We start from the raw sequence: 17,458 nt of genomic DNA, 5'->3' as shown, positions 1-17,458 counted from the left end.
TAAGGCGCCAGACTCAAGAATGATTTCTTTCCCCACACAGAGCTGGGTTTTCAAATCCCACTTCTGACAGCTGCTTTTTGTGTCCTTACTTGTCTACAACTGACCCCTTCTTTCTAAACTGTCATATAACCCTCTCAGCATCTGTACATTTTTTTTCTAAAAGCATGTGGAGAGAGACTGCTACGACGACCATGAAGGGATGATAACCCTCAATCTTTTGACCCAAAGTAATACGCCTTTTCCATAGGCCACTTGCTCTTCAGATTGGCGCATGAGGCTTTCATAACAACCGATCACTACATTTAAATTTTTTTTCAAAAAAGAGTGCAGAAAGACAATGCCACAAACACGAAAGGGACTTGAAACCTCAAACTTCTGATCCAAAGTCAGACAACTTTATTCATTAGGCCAAACAGTCTTTTGAATGGCACATGATGGGTTTGAGTACGTGGTCCTTGGTCTAGAATAAGATAAACTTTTTTTAAAAAAACACGTGGAAACTGACTGCCATGTCGGGACCCGAACCCCTCAAAACCCTGATCTCAAAACCCTGATCTTAAGCCTGACGGCATCTTACCCATTGGATGGTATTCTCTCTCCTCGCTCTCTCTCTCTCTCTCTCTCTCTCTCTCTCTCTCTATCTCTCTCATCTCTCTCTCTCTCTCTCTCTCTCTCTCTCGTCTCTCTCTCTCTCAGCTCTCTCTCTCTCTCTCGCTCTCTCTCTCTCTCTCTCTCCTCCTCTCCCCCACCACCCGTTTGGTCAGAATCCGCCTTATCCGTTCATTTATTTATTTTTTCTCGTTCTCTCTGTCTCTCTGCTTTCTCTTCATTCTCTCTCAAACATAATGACATTGTTCTTACATTTTCAAGAAAATTGTAGCTAAATTTCTCTTTGATTAGCTGAATGGGAATAATTCTAGCAATCTCAGAGCAGTTAGTCAGGCATGGCCGAGTGGTCTAAGGGCACCAGACTTAAGAGTGTTCTGTTTCCCTTGAGGTGGGTATTCTGGTCTCCAAATGGAGGCGTGGGTTCAAACCACACTTCTGACAGCTGCTTTTAGTGTCCTTACTTGTCTAAAACTGACATGTCTCTCTATACTGTCATATAACCCTCTCAGCATGTGTACATTCTATTCTAAAAGCATGTGGAGGGAGACTGCCACCACCATGAAGGGATGATAACCCTAAATCTTCTGATCTAAAGTAAGATGCCTTTTCCATTTGACCACGTGCTCTTCAGAATTGGCGCATGATGCTTTCGTAACAAACGCTCAGTATATACACATTTTTTCAAAAAGTGTGGAGAAAGAGAATGCCACGACCCACGAAGGGACTTTAACCCTCAAATCTTCTGCTCTGAAGTCAGACACCTTATCCATTAGGGCCACGCGGTCTTTTGATTGGCATGTGATGCTTGGAGTACGTGGTTCCGTGGTCTAGAATAAGAATCTTTACTGAGTCCAAATGACGAAGACACGCTTACATCTCTCTCCTCAGCACGTGTATACTTTTGTTTTCAAAAAAACTCATGGAAACTGACTGCCATGATGGGACTCGAACCCTCAAGAATTCTGATCTGAAGTCAAGACGGGCATCTTACCCATCGATGTTCTTTCTCTCCTCTCTCTCTCTCTCTCTTCTCTCTCTTCTCTCTCGTCTCTCTCTCTCTCCTCTCTCTCTCTCTCTCTCGCTCTCTCTCCTCTCTCTCTCTCTCTCGACTCTTCTCTCTCTCACTCTCTCTCTCTCTCTCCTTCCACAATTACATCTTCAGAATCAAAATGTGATCCACATTGTCTTTATATTTTCTTGGTAAATTCAAGCAAAATTCCTCCCTTAGTTAACGATGCTTGCATTCGTGCTCCATGGTGCAGATTAATATTCTCACATTCTAGAATGTTACCTACTCTGATTACTATGGGCACGCTTACATCTCTGTCTCTTAGCATGTGTATACATTTTTTCCAAAAAAGCACATGGAAACAGACTACCACAACTGGACTCAAACACTCAATGTTCTGATCTGAAGTCAGGCCCTTGCATTCATGCTCCCATGGTCCAGAATAACATTCTCACATTCTAGAAAAATTACCTAGTCTGATGACTATGACACGCTAACATCTCTGTCTCTCAGCATGTGTATAAATTTTTGATCTAAAGAAAGACACCTTACCCATTCTCTCTCTTAATCTATCTTTCTATCTCTCTCTCTCTCTCCACAATTACCATCTTCAGAATCAAAATGTGATCACATTGTCTTTATATTTTCTTGGTAAATTCAAGCTTAATCCTCCTTAGCTAACGATGCTTGCATTCATGCTCCATGGTGCAGAATAACATTCTCACATTCTAGAATCTTACCTACTTTGATTACTATAGCACGCTTACATCTTTGTCTCTCAGCATGTGTATACATTTTTTCCAAAAAGCACATTCAAACAGACTACCTCAACTGGACTCAAACACTCAATGTTCTGATCTGAAGTCAGGCCCTTGCATTCATGCTCCCATGGTCCAGAACAACATTTACACATTCTAGAATCTTACCTAGTCTGATGACTATGACACGCTAACATCTCTGTCTCTCAGCATGTGTATAAATTTTTGATCTAAAGAAAGACACCTTACCCATTCTCTCTTCTTAATCTATCTTTCTATCTCTCTCTCTCTCTCCACAATTACCATCTTCAGAATCAAAATGTGATCACATTGTCTTTATATTTTCTTGGTAAATTCAAGCTTAATTCCTCCTTAGCTAACGATGCTTGCATTCATGCTCCATGGTGCAGAATAACATTCTCACATTCTAGAATCTTACCTACTCTGATTACTATAGCACGCTTACATCTTTGTCTCTCAGCATGTGTATACATTTTCTTTAAAAATCACATGGAAACAGACTACCACAACTGGACTCAACCTCTCATTGTTCTGATATGAAGTCAGACCCTTGCATTCATGCTCCCATGGTCCAGAACAGCTTTCTTATATTCTAGAATCTTACCTAGGTCTGATGACTATGACACGCTAACATCTCTGTCTCTCAACATGTGTATAAATGTTTGATCTAAAGAAAGACACCTTACCCATTCTCTCTCTCTCTCAATCTATCTTTCTATCTCTTCTCCTTTCTCTTTCTTTCTCCAAAATTTCCATCTTCAAAAATCACAACGTGATGGCATTGTCTTTATATTTTCTTGGTAAATTCTAGCTAAATTCCTCCTTAGTTAACCGAATGGGAATATGCTGTAGCACCCACAATGCAATTGGTCAGGATGGCCGAGTGGGTCTAAGGCGCCAGACTCAAGAATGATTTCTTTCCCCACACAGAGCTGGGTTTTCTGGTCTCCAAATGGAGGCGTGGGTTCAAATCCCACTTCTGACAGCTGCTTTTTGTGTCCTTACTTGTCTACAACTGACCCTTCTTTCTAAACTGTCATATAACCCTCTCAGCATCTGTACAATTTTTTTCTAAAAGCATGTGGAGAGAGACTGCTACGACCATGAAGGGATGATAACCCTCAATCTTTTGACCCAAAGTAAGACGCCTTTTCCATAGGCCACTTGCTCTTCAGGTTGGCGCATGAGGCTTTCATAACAACCGATCACTACATTTAAATTTTTTTCAAAAAAGAGTGCAGAAAGACAATGCCACAAACACGAAAGGACTTGAAACTTCAAACTTCTGATCCAAAGTCAGACACTTTATTCATTAGGCCAAACAGTCTTTTGAATGGCACATGATGGTTGAGTACGTGGTCCCTTGGTCTAGAATAAGAATAAACTTTTTTTTAAAAAAACACGTGGAAAACTGACTGCCATGTCGGGACCCCGAACCCTCAAAAACCCTGATCTTTAAGCCTGACGGCATCTTACCCATTGATGTATTCTCTCTCTCTCTCTCTCTCTCTCTCTCTCTCTCTCTCTCTCTCTCTCTCTCTCTCTCTCTCTCTCTCTCACTCTCTCTCTCTCTCTCTCTCTCTCTCTCTCTCCTCTCTCTCTCTCTCTCTCTCTCTCCCACCCCCTCTCAAACATAATGACATTGTTCTTACATTTTCAAGAAAATTGTAAGCTAAATTTCTCTTTGATTAGCTGAATGGGAATAATTCTAGCAATCTCAGCGCAGTTAGTCAGGATGGCCGAGTGGTCTAAGGCGCCAGACTTAAGAGTGTTCTGTTTCCCTTGAGGTGGGTATTCTGGTCTCCAAATAGAGGCGTGGGTTCAAATCCCACTTCTGACAGCTGCTTTTAGTGTCCTTACTTGTCTAAAACTGACATGTCTCTCTATACGGTCATATAACCCTCTCAGCATGTGTACATTCTATTCTAAAAGCATGTGGAGGGAGACTGCCACCACCATGAAGGGATGATAAACCTAAATCTTCTGATCTAAAGTAAGATGCCTTTTCCATTTGACCACGTGCTCTTCAGAATGGCGCACGATGCTTTCGTAACAAAAGCTCAGTATATACACATTTTTTTCATAACAGTGTGGAGAAAGAGAATGCCACTACCACGAAGGGACTTGAACCCTCAATCCTTCTGATCTGAAGTCAGACACCTTATCCATTAGGCCACGCAGTCTTTTGATCGGCATGTGATGCTTGAGTACGTGGTTCCGTGGTCTAGAATAAGAATCTTGCTGAGTCCAATGACAAAGACACGCTTACATCTCTCTCTCAGCACGTGTATACTTTTTTTCAAAAAAACTCATGGAAACTGACTGCCATGATGGGACTCGAACCTCAAAATTCTGATCTGAAGCTTAATTCCTCCTTAGCTAACGATGCTTGCATTCATGCTCCATGGTGCAGAATAACATTCTCACATTCTAGAATCTTACCTACTCTGATTACTATAGCACACTTACATCTTTGTCTCTCAGCATGTGTATACATTTTTTCCAAATAGCACATTCAAACAGACTACCTCAACTGGACTCAAACACTCAATGTTCTGATCTGAAGTCAGGCCCTTGCATTCATGCTCCCATGGTCCAGAACAACATTTACACATTCTAGAATCTTACCTAGTCTGATGACTATGACACGCTAACATCTCTGTCTCTCAGCATGTGTATAAATTTTTGATCTTTTCCATAGGCCACTTGCTCTTCAGATTGGCGCATGAGGCTTTCATAACAAACCGATCACTACATTTAAATTTTTTTCAAAAAGAGTGCAGAAAGACAATGCCACAAACACGAAAGGACTTGAAACCTCAAACTTCTGGTCCAAAGTCAGACACTTTATTCATTAGGCCAAACAGTCTTTTGAATGGCACATGATGGTTGAGTACGTGGTCCCTTGGTCTAGAATAAGAATAAACTTTTTTAAAAAAAACACGTGGAAACTGACAGCCATGTCGGAACCCGAACCCTCAAAACCCTGAACTTAAGCCTGACGGCATCTTACCCATTGATGTATTCTCTCTCTCTCTCCCACCCCCCCGTTTGGTCAGAATCCGCCTTATCCGTTCATTATTTATTTTTTCTCGTTCTCTCTGTCTCTCTGCTTTCTCTTCATTCTCTCTCAAACATAATGACATTGTTCTTACATTTTCAAGAAAATTGTAGCTAAATTTCTCTTTGATTAGCTGAATGGGAATAATTCTAGCAATCTCAGCGCAGTTAGTCAGGATGGCCGAGTGGTCTAAGGGCGCCAGACCTAAGAGTGTTCTGTTTCCCTTGAGGTGGGTATTCTGGTCTCCAAATGGAGGCGTGGGTTCAAATCCCACTTCTGACAGCTGCTTTTAGTGTCCTTACTTGTCTAAAACTGACATGTCTCTCTATACTGTCATATAACCCTCTCAGCATGTGTACATTCTATTCTAAAAGCATGTGGAGGGAGACTGCCACCACCATGAAGGGATGATAACCCTAAATCTTCTGATCTAAAGTAAGATTCCTTTCCCATTTGACCACGTGCTCTTCAGAATGGCGCATGATGCTTTTGTAACAAACGCTCAGTATATACACATTTTTTTCAAAAAGTGTGGAGAAAGAGAGATGCCACGGACCACGAAGGGGACTTGAACCCTCAATCTTCTGATCTGAAGTCAGACACCTTATCCATTAGGCCACACGGTCTTTTGATCGGCATGTGATGCTTGAGTACGTGGTTCCGTGGTCTAGAATAAGAATCTTGCTGAGTCCAATGACAAAGACACGCTTACATCTCTCTCTCAGCACGTGTATACTTTTTTTCAAAAAAACTCATGGAAACTGACTGCCATGATGGGACTCGAACCCTCAAAATTCTGATCTGAAGTCAGACGGCATCTTACCCATCGATGTTCTTTCTCCTCTCTCTCTCTCTCTCTCTCTTTCCTCTCTCTCTCTCTCTCTCTCTTTTCTCTCTCTCTCTCTCTCCACAATTACCATCTTCAGAATCAAAATGTGATCACATTGTCTTTATATTTCTTGGTAAATTCAAGCAAAATTCCTCCTTAGTTAACGATGCTTGCATTCGTGCTCCATGGTGCAGATTAATATTCTCACATTCTAGAATGTTACCTACTCTGATTACTATGGCACGCTTACATCTCTGTCTCTCAGCATGTGTATACATTTTTTCCAAAAAAGCACATGGAAACAGACTACCACAACTGGACTCAAACACTCAATGTTCTCATCTGAAGTCAGGCCCTTGCATTCATACTCCCATGGTCCAGAATAACATTCTCACATTCTAGAAAATTACCTAGTCTGATGACTATGACACGCTAACATCTCTGTCTCTCAGCATGTGTATAAATTTTTGATCTAAAGAAAGACACCTTACCCATTCTCTCTCTTAATCTATCTTTCTATCTCTCTCTCTCTCCACAATTACCATCTTCAGAATCAAAATGTGATCACATTGTCTTTATATTTTCTTGGTAAATTCAAGCTTAATTCCTCCTTAGCTAACGATGCTTGCATTCATGCTCCATGGTGCAGAATAACATTCTCACATTCTAGAATCTTACCTACTCTGATTACTATAGCAACGCTTACATCTTTGTCTCTCAGCATGTGTATACATTTTTTCCAAAAAGCACATTCAAACAGACTACCTCAACTGGACTCAAAACACTCAATGTTCTGATCTGAAGTCAGGCTCCTGCATTCATGCTCCCATGGTCCAGAACAACATTTACACATTCTAGAATCTTACCTAGTCTGATGACTATGACACGCTAACATCTCTGTCTCTCAGCATGTGTATAAATTTTTGATCTAAAGAAAGACACCTTACCCATTCTCTCTCTTAATCTATCTTTCTATCTCTCTCTCTCTCTCCACAATTACCATCTTCAGAATCAAAATGTGATCACATTGTCTTTATATTTTTCTTGGTAAATTCAAGCTTAATTCCTCCTTAGCTAACGATGCTTGCATTCATGCTCCATGGTGCAGAATAACATTCACACATTCTAGAATCTTACCTACTCTGATTACTATAGCACGCTTACATCTTTGTCTCTCAGCATGTGTATACATTTTTTCCAAAAATCACATGGAAACAGACTACCACAACTGGACTCAACCTCTCATTGTTCTGATATGAAGTCAGACCCTTGCATTCATGCTCCCATGGTCCAGAAAATCTTTCTTTTATTATAGAATCTTACCTAGTCTGATGACTATGACACGCTAACATCTCTGTCTCTCAACATGTGTATAAATGTTTGAATCTAAAGAAAGACACCTTACCCATTCTCTCTCTCTCTCAATCTATCTTTCTATCTCTCTCTTTCTCTCTCTTTCTCCCAAAATTTCCATCTTCAAAATCACAACGTGATGGCATTGTCTTTATATTTTCTTGGTAAATTCTAGCTAAATTCCTCCTTAGTTAACCGAATGGGAATAGCTGTAGCACCCACAATGCAGTTTGTCAGGATGGCCGAGTCGTCTAAGGCGCCAGACTCAAGAATGATTTCTTTCCCCACACAGAGCTGGGTTTTCAAATCCCACTTCTGACAGCTGCTTTTTGTGTCCTTACTTGTCTACAACTGACCCTTCTTTCTAAACTGTCATATAACCCTCTCAGCATCTGTACATTTTTTTCTAAAAGCATGTGGAGAGAGACTGCTACGACCATGAAGGGATGATAACCCTCAATCTTTTGACCCAAAGTAAGACGCCTTTTCCATAGGCCACTTGCTCTTCAGATTGGCGCATGAGGCTTTCATAACAACCGATCACTACATTTAAATTTTTTTCAAAAAGAGTGCAGAAAGACAATGCCACAAACACGAAAGGACTTGCAACCTCAAACTTCTGATCCAAAGTCAGACACTTTATTCATTAGGCCAAACAGTCTTTTGAATTGGCACATGATGGTTGAGTACGTGGTCCCTTGGTCTAAAATAAGAATAAACTTTTTTTAAAAAAACACGTGGAAACTGACTGCCATGTCGGGACCCGAACCCTCAAAACCCTGATCTTAAGCCTGATGGCATCTTACCCATTGATGTATTCTCTCTCTCTCTCTCTCTCTCTCTCTCTCTCTCTCCTCTCTCTCTCTCTCTCTCTCTCTCTCTCTCTGTCTCTCTCTCTCTCTCTCTCTCTCTCTCTCTCTCTCTCTCTCTCTCTCTCTCTCTCTCCCCCCCACCCCCCGTTTGGTCAGAATCCACCTTATCCGTTCATTTATTTATTTTTTTCTCGTTCTCTCTGTCTCTCTGCTTTCTCTTCATTCTCTCTCAAACATAATGACATTGTTCTTACATTTTCAAGAAAATTGTAGCTAAATTTCTCTTTGATTAGCTGAATGGGAATAATTCTAGCACTCTCAGCGCAGTTAGTCAGGATGGCTGAGTCGTCAAAGGCGCCAAACTTAAGAGTGTTCTGTTTCCCTTGAGGTTGGGTATTCTGGTCTCCAAATGGAGGCGTGGGTTCAAATCCCACTTCTGACAGCTGCTTTTAGTGTCCTTACTTGTCTAAAACTGACATGTCTCTCTATACTGTCATATAACCCTCTTCAGCATGTGTACATTCTATTCTAAAAGCATGTGGAGGGAGACTGCCACCACCATGAAGGGATGATAACCCTAAATCTTCTGATCTAAAGTAAGATTGCCTTTTCCATTTGACCACGTGCTCTTCAGATTGGCGCATGATGCTTTCGTAACAAACGCTCAGTATATATACATTTTTTCAAAAAGTGTGGAGAAAGAGAATGCACGACCACGAATGGACTTGAACCCTCAATCTTCTGATCCGAAGTCAGACGCCTTATCCATTAGGCCACGCAGTCTTTTGATTGGCATGTGATGCTTGAGTACGTGGTTCCGTGGTCTAGAATAAGAATCTTACTGAGTCCAATGACGAAGACACGCTTACATTTCTCTCAGCACATGTATACTTTTTTCAAAAAAACTCATGGAAACTGACTGCCATGATGGGACTCGAACCCTCAAAATTCTGATCTGAAGTCAGACGGCATCTTACCCATTGATGTTCTCTCTCTCTCTCTCTCTCTCTCTCCCCCCCCACCCCCCGTTTGGTCAGAATCCGCCCTATCCGTTCATTTATTTATTTTTTCTCGTTCTCTCTGTCTCTCTGCTTTCTCTTCATTCTCTCTCAAACATAATGACATTGTTCTTACATTTTCAAGAAAATTGTAGATAAATTTCTCTTTGATTAGCTGAATGGGAATAATTCTAGCAATCTCAGCGCAGTTGGTCAGGATAGCCGAGTGGTCTAAGGCACCAGACTCAGGAAATGATTTTTTTCCCCGCACAGAGCTGGGTTTTTCTGGTCTCCAAATGGAGGCGTGTGTTCAAATCCCACTTCTGACAGCTGCTTTTTTGTGTCCTTACTTGTCTACAACTGACCCTTCTTTCTAAACTGTCATATAACCCTCTCAGCATCTGTACATTTTTTTTCTAAAAGCATGTGGAGAGAGACTGCTACGACCATGAAGGGATGATAACCCTCAATCTTTTGACCCAAAGTAAGACGCCTTTTTCCATAGGCCACTTGCTCTTCAGATTGGCGCATGAGGCTTTCATAACAACCGATCACTACATTTAAATTTTTTTCAAAAAGAGTGCAGAAAGACAATGCCACAAACACGAAAGGACTTGAAACCTCAAACTTCTGATCCAAAGTCAGACACTTTATTCATTAGGCCAAACAGTCTTTTGAATGGCACATGATGGTTGAGTACGTGGTCCCTTGGTCTAGAATAAGAATAAACTTTTTTTAAAAAAACACGTGGAAACTGACTGCCTTGTCGGGACCCGAACCCACAAAACCCTTATCTTGAGCCTGACGGCATCTTACCCATTGATGTATTCTCTCTCTCTCTCTCTCTCTCTCTCTCTCTCTCTCTCTCTCTCTCTCTCCTCTCTCTCTCTCTCTCTCTCTCTCTCTCTCTCTCTCTCTCTCTCTCTCCTCTCTCTCTCTCTTCTCTCTCTCTCTCTCTCCCCCCCCCCCCACCCCCCGTTTGGTCAGAATCCGCCTTATCCGTTCATTTATTTATTTTTTCTCGTTCTCTCTGTCTCTCTGCTTTCTCTTCATTCTCTCTCAAACATAATGACATTGTTCTTACATTTTCAAGAAAATTGTAGCTAAATTTCTCTTTGATTAGCTGAATGGGAATAATTCTAGCACTCTCAGCGCAGTTAGTCAGGATGGCCGAGTGGTCTAAGGCGCCAGACTAAAGAGTGTTCTGTTTCCCTTGAGGTAGGTATTCTGGTCTCCAAATGGAGGCGTGGGTTCAAATCCCTCTTCTGACAGCAGCTTTTAGTGTCCTTACTTGTCTAAAACTGACATGTCTCTCTATACTGTCAAATAACCCTCTCAGCATGTGTACATTCTATTCTAAAAGCATGTGGAGGGAGACTGGCCACCACCATGAAGGGATGATAACCCTAAATCTTCTCATCTAAAGTAAGATTCCTTTTCCATTTGACCACGTGCTCTTCAGAATGGCGCATGATGCTTTCGTAACAAACGCTCAGTATATATACATTTTTCAAAAAGTGTGGAGAAAGAGAGAATGCTACGACCACAAAGGGACTTGAACCCTCAAACTTCTGATCCGAAGTCAGACACCTTATCCATTAGGCCACGCGGTCTTTTGATTGGCATGTGATGCTTGAGTACGTGGTTCCGTGGTCTAGAATAAGAATCTTACTGAGTCCAATGACGAAGACACGCTTACATCTCTCTCTCAGCACGTGTATACTTTTATTCAAAAAAACTCATGGAAACTGACTGCCATGATGGGACTCGAACCCCTCAAAATTCTGATCTGAAGTCAGACGGCATCTTACCCATTGATGTTCTCTCTCTCTCTCTCTCTCTCTCTCTTTCTCTCTCTCTCTCTCTCTCTCTCTCCACAATTACCATCTTCAGAATCAAAATGTGATCACATTGTCTTTATATTTTCTTGGTAAATTCAAGCAAAATTCCTCCTTAGTTAACGATGCTTGCATTCGTGCTCCATGGTGCAGATTAATATTCTCACATTCTAGAATGTTACCTACTCTGATTACTATGGCACGCTTACATCTCTGTCTCTCAGCATGTGTATACATTTTTTCCAAAAAAGCACATGGAAACAGACTACCACAACTGGACTCAAACACTCAATGTTCTGATCTGAAGTCAGGCCCTTGCATTCATGCTCCCATGGTCCAGAATAACATTCTCACATTCTAGAAAATTACCTAGTCTGATGACTATGACACGCTAACATCTCTGTCTCTCAGCATGTGTATAAATTTTTGATCTAAAGAAAGACACCTTACCCATTCTCTCTCTTAATCTATCTTTCTATCTCTCTCTCTCCACAATTACCATCTTCAGAATCAAAATGTGATCACATTGTCTTTATATTTTCTTGTTAAATTCAAGCTTAATTCCTCCTTAGCTAACGATGCTTGCATTCATGCTCCATGGTGCAGAATAACATTCTCACATTCTAGAATCTTACCTACTCTGATTACTATAGCACGCTTACATCTTTGTCTCTCAGCATGTGTATACATTTTTTCCAAAAAGCACATTCAAACAGACTACCTCAACTGGACTCAAACACTCAATGTTCTGATCTGAAGTCAGGCCCTTGCATTCATGCTCCCATGGTCCAGAATAACATTTACACATTCTAGAATCTTACCTAGTCTGATGACTATGACACGCTCACATCTCTGTCTCTCAGCATGTGTATAAATTTTTGATCTAAAGAAAGACACCTTACCCATTCTCTCTCTTAATCTATCTTTCTATCTCTCTCTCTCTCTCCACAATTACCATCTTCAGAATCAAAATGTGATCACATTGTCTTTATATTTTCTTGGTAAATTCAAGCTTAATTCCTCCTTAGCTAACGATGCTTGCATTCGTGCTCCATGGTGCAGAATAACATTCTCACATTCTAGAATCTTACCTACTCTGATTACTATAGCACGCTTACATCTTTGTCTCTCAGCATGTGTATACATTTTTTCCAATAAGCACATTCAAACAGACTACCTCAACTGGACTCAAACACTCAATGTTCTGATGTGAAGTCAGGCCCTTGCATTCATGCTCCCATGGTCCAGAATAACATTTACACATTCTAGAATCTTACCTAGTCTGATGACTATGACACGCTAACATCTCTGTCTCTCAGCATGTGTATAAATTTTTGATCTAAAGAAAGACACCTTACCCATTCTCTCTCTTAATCTATCTTTCTATCTCTCTCTCTCTCTCCACAATTACCATCTTCAGAATCAAAATGTGATCACATTGTCTTTATATTTTCTTGGTAAATTCAAGCTTAATTCCTCCTTAGCTAACGATGCTTGCATTCGTGCTCCATGGTGCAGAATAACATTCTCACATTCTAGAATCTTACCTACTCTGATTACTATAGCACGCTTACATCTTTGTCTCTCAGCATGTGTATACATTTTTTCCAATAAGCACATTCAAACAGACTACCTCAACTGGACTCAAACACTCAATGTTCTGATGTGAAGTTAGGCCCTTGCATTCATGCTCCCATGGTCCAGAATAACATTTACACATTCTAGAATCTTACCTAGTCTGATGACTATGACACGCTAACATCTCTGTCTCTCAGCATGTGTATAAATTTTTGATCTAAAGAAAGACACCTTACCCATTCTCTCTCTTAATCTATCTTTCTATCTCTCTCTCTCTCTCCACAATTACCATCTTCAGAATCAAAATGTGATCACATTGTCTTTATATTTTCTTGGTAAATTCAAGCTTAATTCCTCCTTAGCTAACGATGCTTGCATTCATGCTCCATGGTGCAGAATAACATTCTCACATTCTAGAATCTTACCTACTCTGATTACTATAGCACGCTTACATCTTTGTCTCTCAGCATGTGTATACATTTTTTCCAAAAATCACATGGAAACAGACTACCACAACTGGACTCAACCTCTCATTGTTCTGATATGAAGTCAGACCCTTGCACTCATGCTCCCATGGTCCAGAACAGCTTTCTTATATTCTAGAATCTTACCTAGTCTGATGACTATGACACGCTAACATCTCTGTCTCTCAACATGTGTATAAATGTTTGATCTAAAGAAAGACACCTTACCCATTCTCTCTCTCTCTCTCAATCTATCTTTCTATCTCTCTCTTTCTCTCTCTTTCTCCAAAATTTCCATCTTCAAAATCACAACGTGATGGCATTGTCTTTATATTTTCTTGGTAAATTCTTGCTAAATTCCTCCTTAGTTAACCGAATGGGAATAGCTGTAGCACCCACAATGCAGTTGGTCAGGATGGCCGAGTGGTCTAAGGCGCCAGACTCAAGAATGATTTCTTTCCCCACACAAAGCTTGGTTTTCTGGTCTCCAAATGGAGGCGTGGGTTCTAATCCCACTTCTGACAGCTGCTTTTTGTGTCCTTACTTGTCTACAACTGACCCTTCCTTCTAAACTGTCATATAACCCTCTCAGCATCTGTACATTTTTTTCTAAAAGCATGTGGAGAGAGACTGCTACGACCATGAAGGGATGATAACCCTCAATCTTTTGACCCAAAGTAAGACGCCTTTTCCATAGGCCACTTGCTCTTCAGATTGGCGCATGAGTAGAGTTGAGCGATACCAGCCGATACTTGAAAATATCGGATCGGAATGGATCGGCCGATCTTAAAAAAAAGTATCGGTATCGCCGATTCCGATACCGGGAACCAATGCAAGTCAATGGGGCCAAAATATCGGAATTAAAAAAAACCTTTCTTTCCTTGTAGGTTAATTCTACATGAAGAAAAACAACTAAGAATAATGTAGAATGTATTGTGGGAGGTGGAGGAGACATTAAAGCCATAGAGGTTTAGCCCAATCAAATGGAATTGCAGGAATTAAACTTTTTTTTTAAAGATGTTAGGAGTTACAAAGATATTGACTATGTTAGCCTCATTTATATTTTGCCAGACATGTATGTCTTCTTCTTCTTTCTTCTTTCTTCTTCTTCTTCTTCTACTTCCTTTTTTTAAATTCTTCTTCTTCTTCTACTTCCTTTTTTTACATTCTTCTTCTTCTTCTACTTCCTTTTTTTACATTTTTCTTCTTCTTCTTCTTCTTCCTTTTTTTACATTCTTCTTCTTATTCCTTTTTTTACATTCTTCTTCTTCTTCTTCTACTTCCTTTTTTTACATTCTTCTTCTTCTTCTTCTTCTTCTTCTTCCTTTTCTTACATTGTTCATATTCTTCTTATTCAACAATTATTATTCTACATATTCAGCTTCTTCATCTTCTTCCTATTCTTCTTCATCATATTCTTGTTTGTGTCAGGCATTCCTGTAGTTGTTATCTAGAAAAGTTAGAAGTTTACACCTTCTGTTCTGCCTGTCACAAAAGATTTACAACAGGATTTGTCCGCGTTCAGTTTGGCCTGCAGCAGCAGGCCTTTTCCAGGGGCACCACGAGGAGGAACGGACTCACCCCCATACACTGCTTAGTCTTCTTCTGCTTATAAATAAGATAATATCATTTGCTCAGAGTATTAGTCTTATGCTTAATGTTCTTCTGCTTTGTTTTTTTTATGCTTCTTTGTCTTCTCTCTCTTGTTGTTCTGCATCTTGGTGGTTGTCTTCCTGTTCTTTGTCCTCTTGAACCAGCTGACGGTACTGGCACCCGGAGGGGCAGCAGAAGGAACAAGAGCCAATGGCACTACCGAGGACCAGCTGACGGTGCTGGAACCCGGTTACTAAGCAGGAGGTACCTGTGCTACAAAGCACTACCAAGGACCAGCAGACGTTGCCGGAACTCGGATACCGAGATGGAGGCACCTAGGCCAAAGGCTCTGACGAGAACCAGCTGACGGTGCTGGAACCCGGAGGGGTAGCATAAGCTGCAAGAGCAAATGGAAATAGCGAGGACCAGCTGACAGTGCTGGCACCCAGAGGGGCAGCAGAAGGAATAAGAGCCAATGGCACAACCGAGGACCAGCTGACGGTGCTGGAACCCGGTTACTAAGCAGGAGGTACCTGGTCTACAAAGCACTACCAAGGACCAGCAGACGTTGCCGGAACTCGGATACCGAGATGGAGGCACCTAGGCCAAAGGCTCTGATGAGAACCAGCTGACGGTGCTGGAACCCGGAGGGGTATCAGAAGTTATCCCTGAAAAGCAAAGTTGGCATGCCGCAAGCTGGCCGCAGTTACCGAATCACACAGTCCTACAGGGGGTGCTTGTCCTACTGGCACTATGGAACAAACCTTTCTTACCAGAACCCGCAGTCCACATAGGAAGCACCTAAACTGCTGGCACCCTAGCCTCGGCTAACCCAACCGCAACACGACATGGCAACTTGGGGTGGCAAACTGACATTGACACTTCCCGGAAACAGCAGGCAGGGCTGGAACCAAGCTGGGCAGGAGGGAGTACCCGTGCCAAAGTCAGTTATGAGCAGCAACTGGCGATGTTGGAGCCCAGGACAAGCACTTAGCAGGCTGAGGCCTGATGTGCTGTCAATTGGGAGGCAGCAGGACAGATTGCCATCAAAACAGCAGGGGAACAGCTGACGTTACTGAACCCCACAAACACAGGAGCTAGTGTTTTACTCTGTGAAGACGGCACTTCCGAGCAACAACTGGCTGTGTTGAAGCCCAGGGACAAGCACGGAGCAGGCTGAGGCTGCACTGAAGAAATTTTAAGATCGGTTGTAGACTAGTAATTTGAACCAAGCTCCACTTAGGCCTGTGGCTTCACTGATTTTCGTATTTCCCCTGTCCTCCAACCCCGCCAGTTACAGCTCCGAAGTGGCGTCTGCACAATCCACACTTGTTCCTGTGTTACAGGTGTTCAGTCCGGTCAGTTAATCCCCTGATGTGTGTCCGGCAATGTCGCCTGCTCTGTCCACATTACCATAATGGGAATGTGGACAGAGCAGGCGACATTGCCGGACACACATCAGGGGATTAACTGACCGGACTGAACACCTGTAACACAGGAACAAGTGTGGATTGTGCAGACGCCACTTCGGAGCTGTAACTGGCAGGGTTGGAGGACAGGGGAAATACGAGAGACAGTGGAGCCACAGGCCTAATTGGAGCACGGTTAAAAATCAGTAGTGGTACGACTGTGTAGGCAGCAGGAGACTTTGCCATCCACACAGCAGGGGATCAGCTGACATTACTGAACCCCACTGAGACACGGGAGCAAGTATCTCTTTCCGTGTGGACGGCACTTCCGAACTACAACTGGCTGTGTTGAAGCCCAGGAAATAGGAGGGTGTAGGCAGAGGCCTACTGTATTTTGAATGAGGTGACAGCAGGAGAGACTGCCATCCACACAGCAGGGGATCAGCTGACATTACTGAACCCCACTGAGACACGGGAGCAAATATCTCTTTCCGTGTGGACGGCACTTCCGAACTACAACTGGCTGTGTTGAAGCCCAGGAAATAGGAGGGTGTAGGCAGAGGCCTACTGTATTTTGAATGAGGTGACAGCAGGAGAGACTGCCATCCACACAGCAGGGGATCAGCTGACATTACTGAACCCCACTGAGACACGGGAGCAAGTATCTCTTTCCGTGTGGACGGCACTTCCGAACTACAACTGGCTGTGTTGAAGCCCAGGAAATAGGAGGGTGTAGGCAGAGGCCTACTGTATTTTGAATGAGTTTACAGCAGGAGAGACTGCCATCCACACAGCAGGGGATCAGCTGACGTTACTGAACCCCACTGAGACACGGGAGCAAGTATCTCTTTCCGTGTGGACGGCACTTCCGAACTACAACTGGCTGTGTTGAAGCCCAGGAAATAGGAGGGTGTAGGCAGAGGCCTACTGTATTTTGAATGAGGTGACAGCAGGAGAGACTGCCATCCACACAGCAGGGGATCAGCTGACGTTACTGAACCCCACTGAGACACGGGAGCAAGTATCTCTTTCCGTGTGGACGGCACTTCCGAACTACAACTGGCTGTGTTGAAGCCCAGGAAATAGGAGGGTGTAGGCAGAGGCCTACTGTATTTTGAATGAGTTT

General features: G+C 42.3%; 8 non-coding genes across 8 annotated transcripts; 6 read left to right on the top strand and 2 right to left on the bottom strand.

The window, feature by feature from the left end:
* Nucleotides 1-3,266: 3,266 nt before the first annotated feature.
* On the top strand, nucleotides 3,267-3,382 carry TRNAL-CAA (transfer RNA leucine (anticodon CAA)). The gene is made up of 2 exons: nucleotides 3,267-3,305; nucleotides 3,337-3,382. It is a non-coding gene; the product is annotated as a tRNA-Leu (tRNA).
* A 744-nt stretch (nucleotides 3,383-4,126) lies between these two features.
* On the top strand, nucleotides 4,127-4,237 carry TRNAL-UAA (transfer RNA leucine (anticodon UAA)). The gene is made up of 2 exons: nucleotides 4,127-4,164; nucleotides 4,192-4,237. It is a non-coding gene; the product is annotated as a tRNA-Leu (tRNA).
* A 1,391-nt stretch (nucleotides 4,238-5,628) lies between these two features.
* On the top strand, nucleotides 5,629-5,740 carry TRNAL-UAA (transfer RNA leucine (anticodon UAA)). The gene is made up of 2 exons: nucleotides 5,629-5,667; nucleotides 5,695-5,740. It is a non-coding gene; the product is annotated as a tRNA-Leu (tRNA).
* Nucleotides 5,741-8,782: 3,042 nt separating this feature from the next.
* TRNAL-UAA (transfer RNA leucine (anticodon UAA)) lies at nucleotides 8,783-8,894 on the top strand. The gene is made up of 2 exons: nucleotides 8,783-8,820; nucleotides 8,849-8,894. It is a non-coding gene; the product is annotated as a tRNA-Leu (tRNA).
* Nucleotides 8,895-9,162: 268 nt separating this feature from the next.
* On the bottom strand, nucleotides 9,163-9,235 carry TRNAR-UCG (transfer RNA arginine (anticodon UCG)). Its single transcript has one exon. It is a non-coding gene; the product is annotated as a tRNA-Arg (tRNA).
* Nucleotides 9,236-10,610: 1,375 nt separating this feature from the next.
* On the top strand, nucleotides 10,611-10,721 carry TRNAF-AAA (transfer RNA phenylalanine (anticodon AAA)). The gene is made up of 2 exons: nucleotides 10,611-10,648; nucleotides 10,676-10,721. It is a non-coding gene; the product is annotated as a tRNA-Phe (tRNA).
* Nucleotides 10,722-10,990: 269 nt separating this feature from the next.
* Nucleotides 10,991-11,063, bottom strand: TRNAR-UCG (transfer RNA arginine (anticodon UCG)). The gene has a single exon. It is a non-coding gene; the product is annotated as a tRNA-Arg (tRNA).
* A 2,676-nt stretch (nucleotides 11,064-13,739) lies between these two features.
* On the top strand, nucleotides 13,740-13,854 carry TRNAL-CAA (transfer RNA leucine (anticodon CAA)). The gene is made up of 2 exons: nucleotides 13,740-13,777; nucleotides 13,809-13,854. It is a non-coding gene; the product is annotated as a tRNA-Leu (tRNA).
* The last annotated feature ends 3,604 nt before the right edge of the window (nucleotides 13,855-17,458 follow it).

The sequence above is a fragment of the Dendrobates tinctorius genome, unplaced genomic scaffold, assembly GCF_039654945.1.
Source record: "Dendrobates tinctorius isolate UK_male_01 unplaced genomic scaffold, ASM3965494v1 ptg000607l, whole genome shotgun sequence".
NCBI classification, from domain to species: domain Eukaryota; kingdom Metazoa; phylum Chordata; class Amphibia; order Anura; family Dendrobatidae; genus Dendrobates; species Dendrobates tinctorius.
This window is presented reverse-complemented; position numbering and strand designations above follow the sequence as displayed.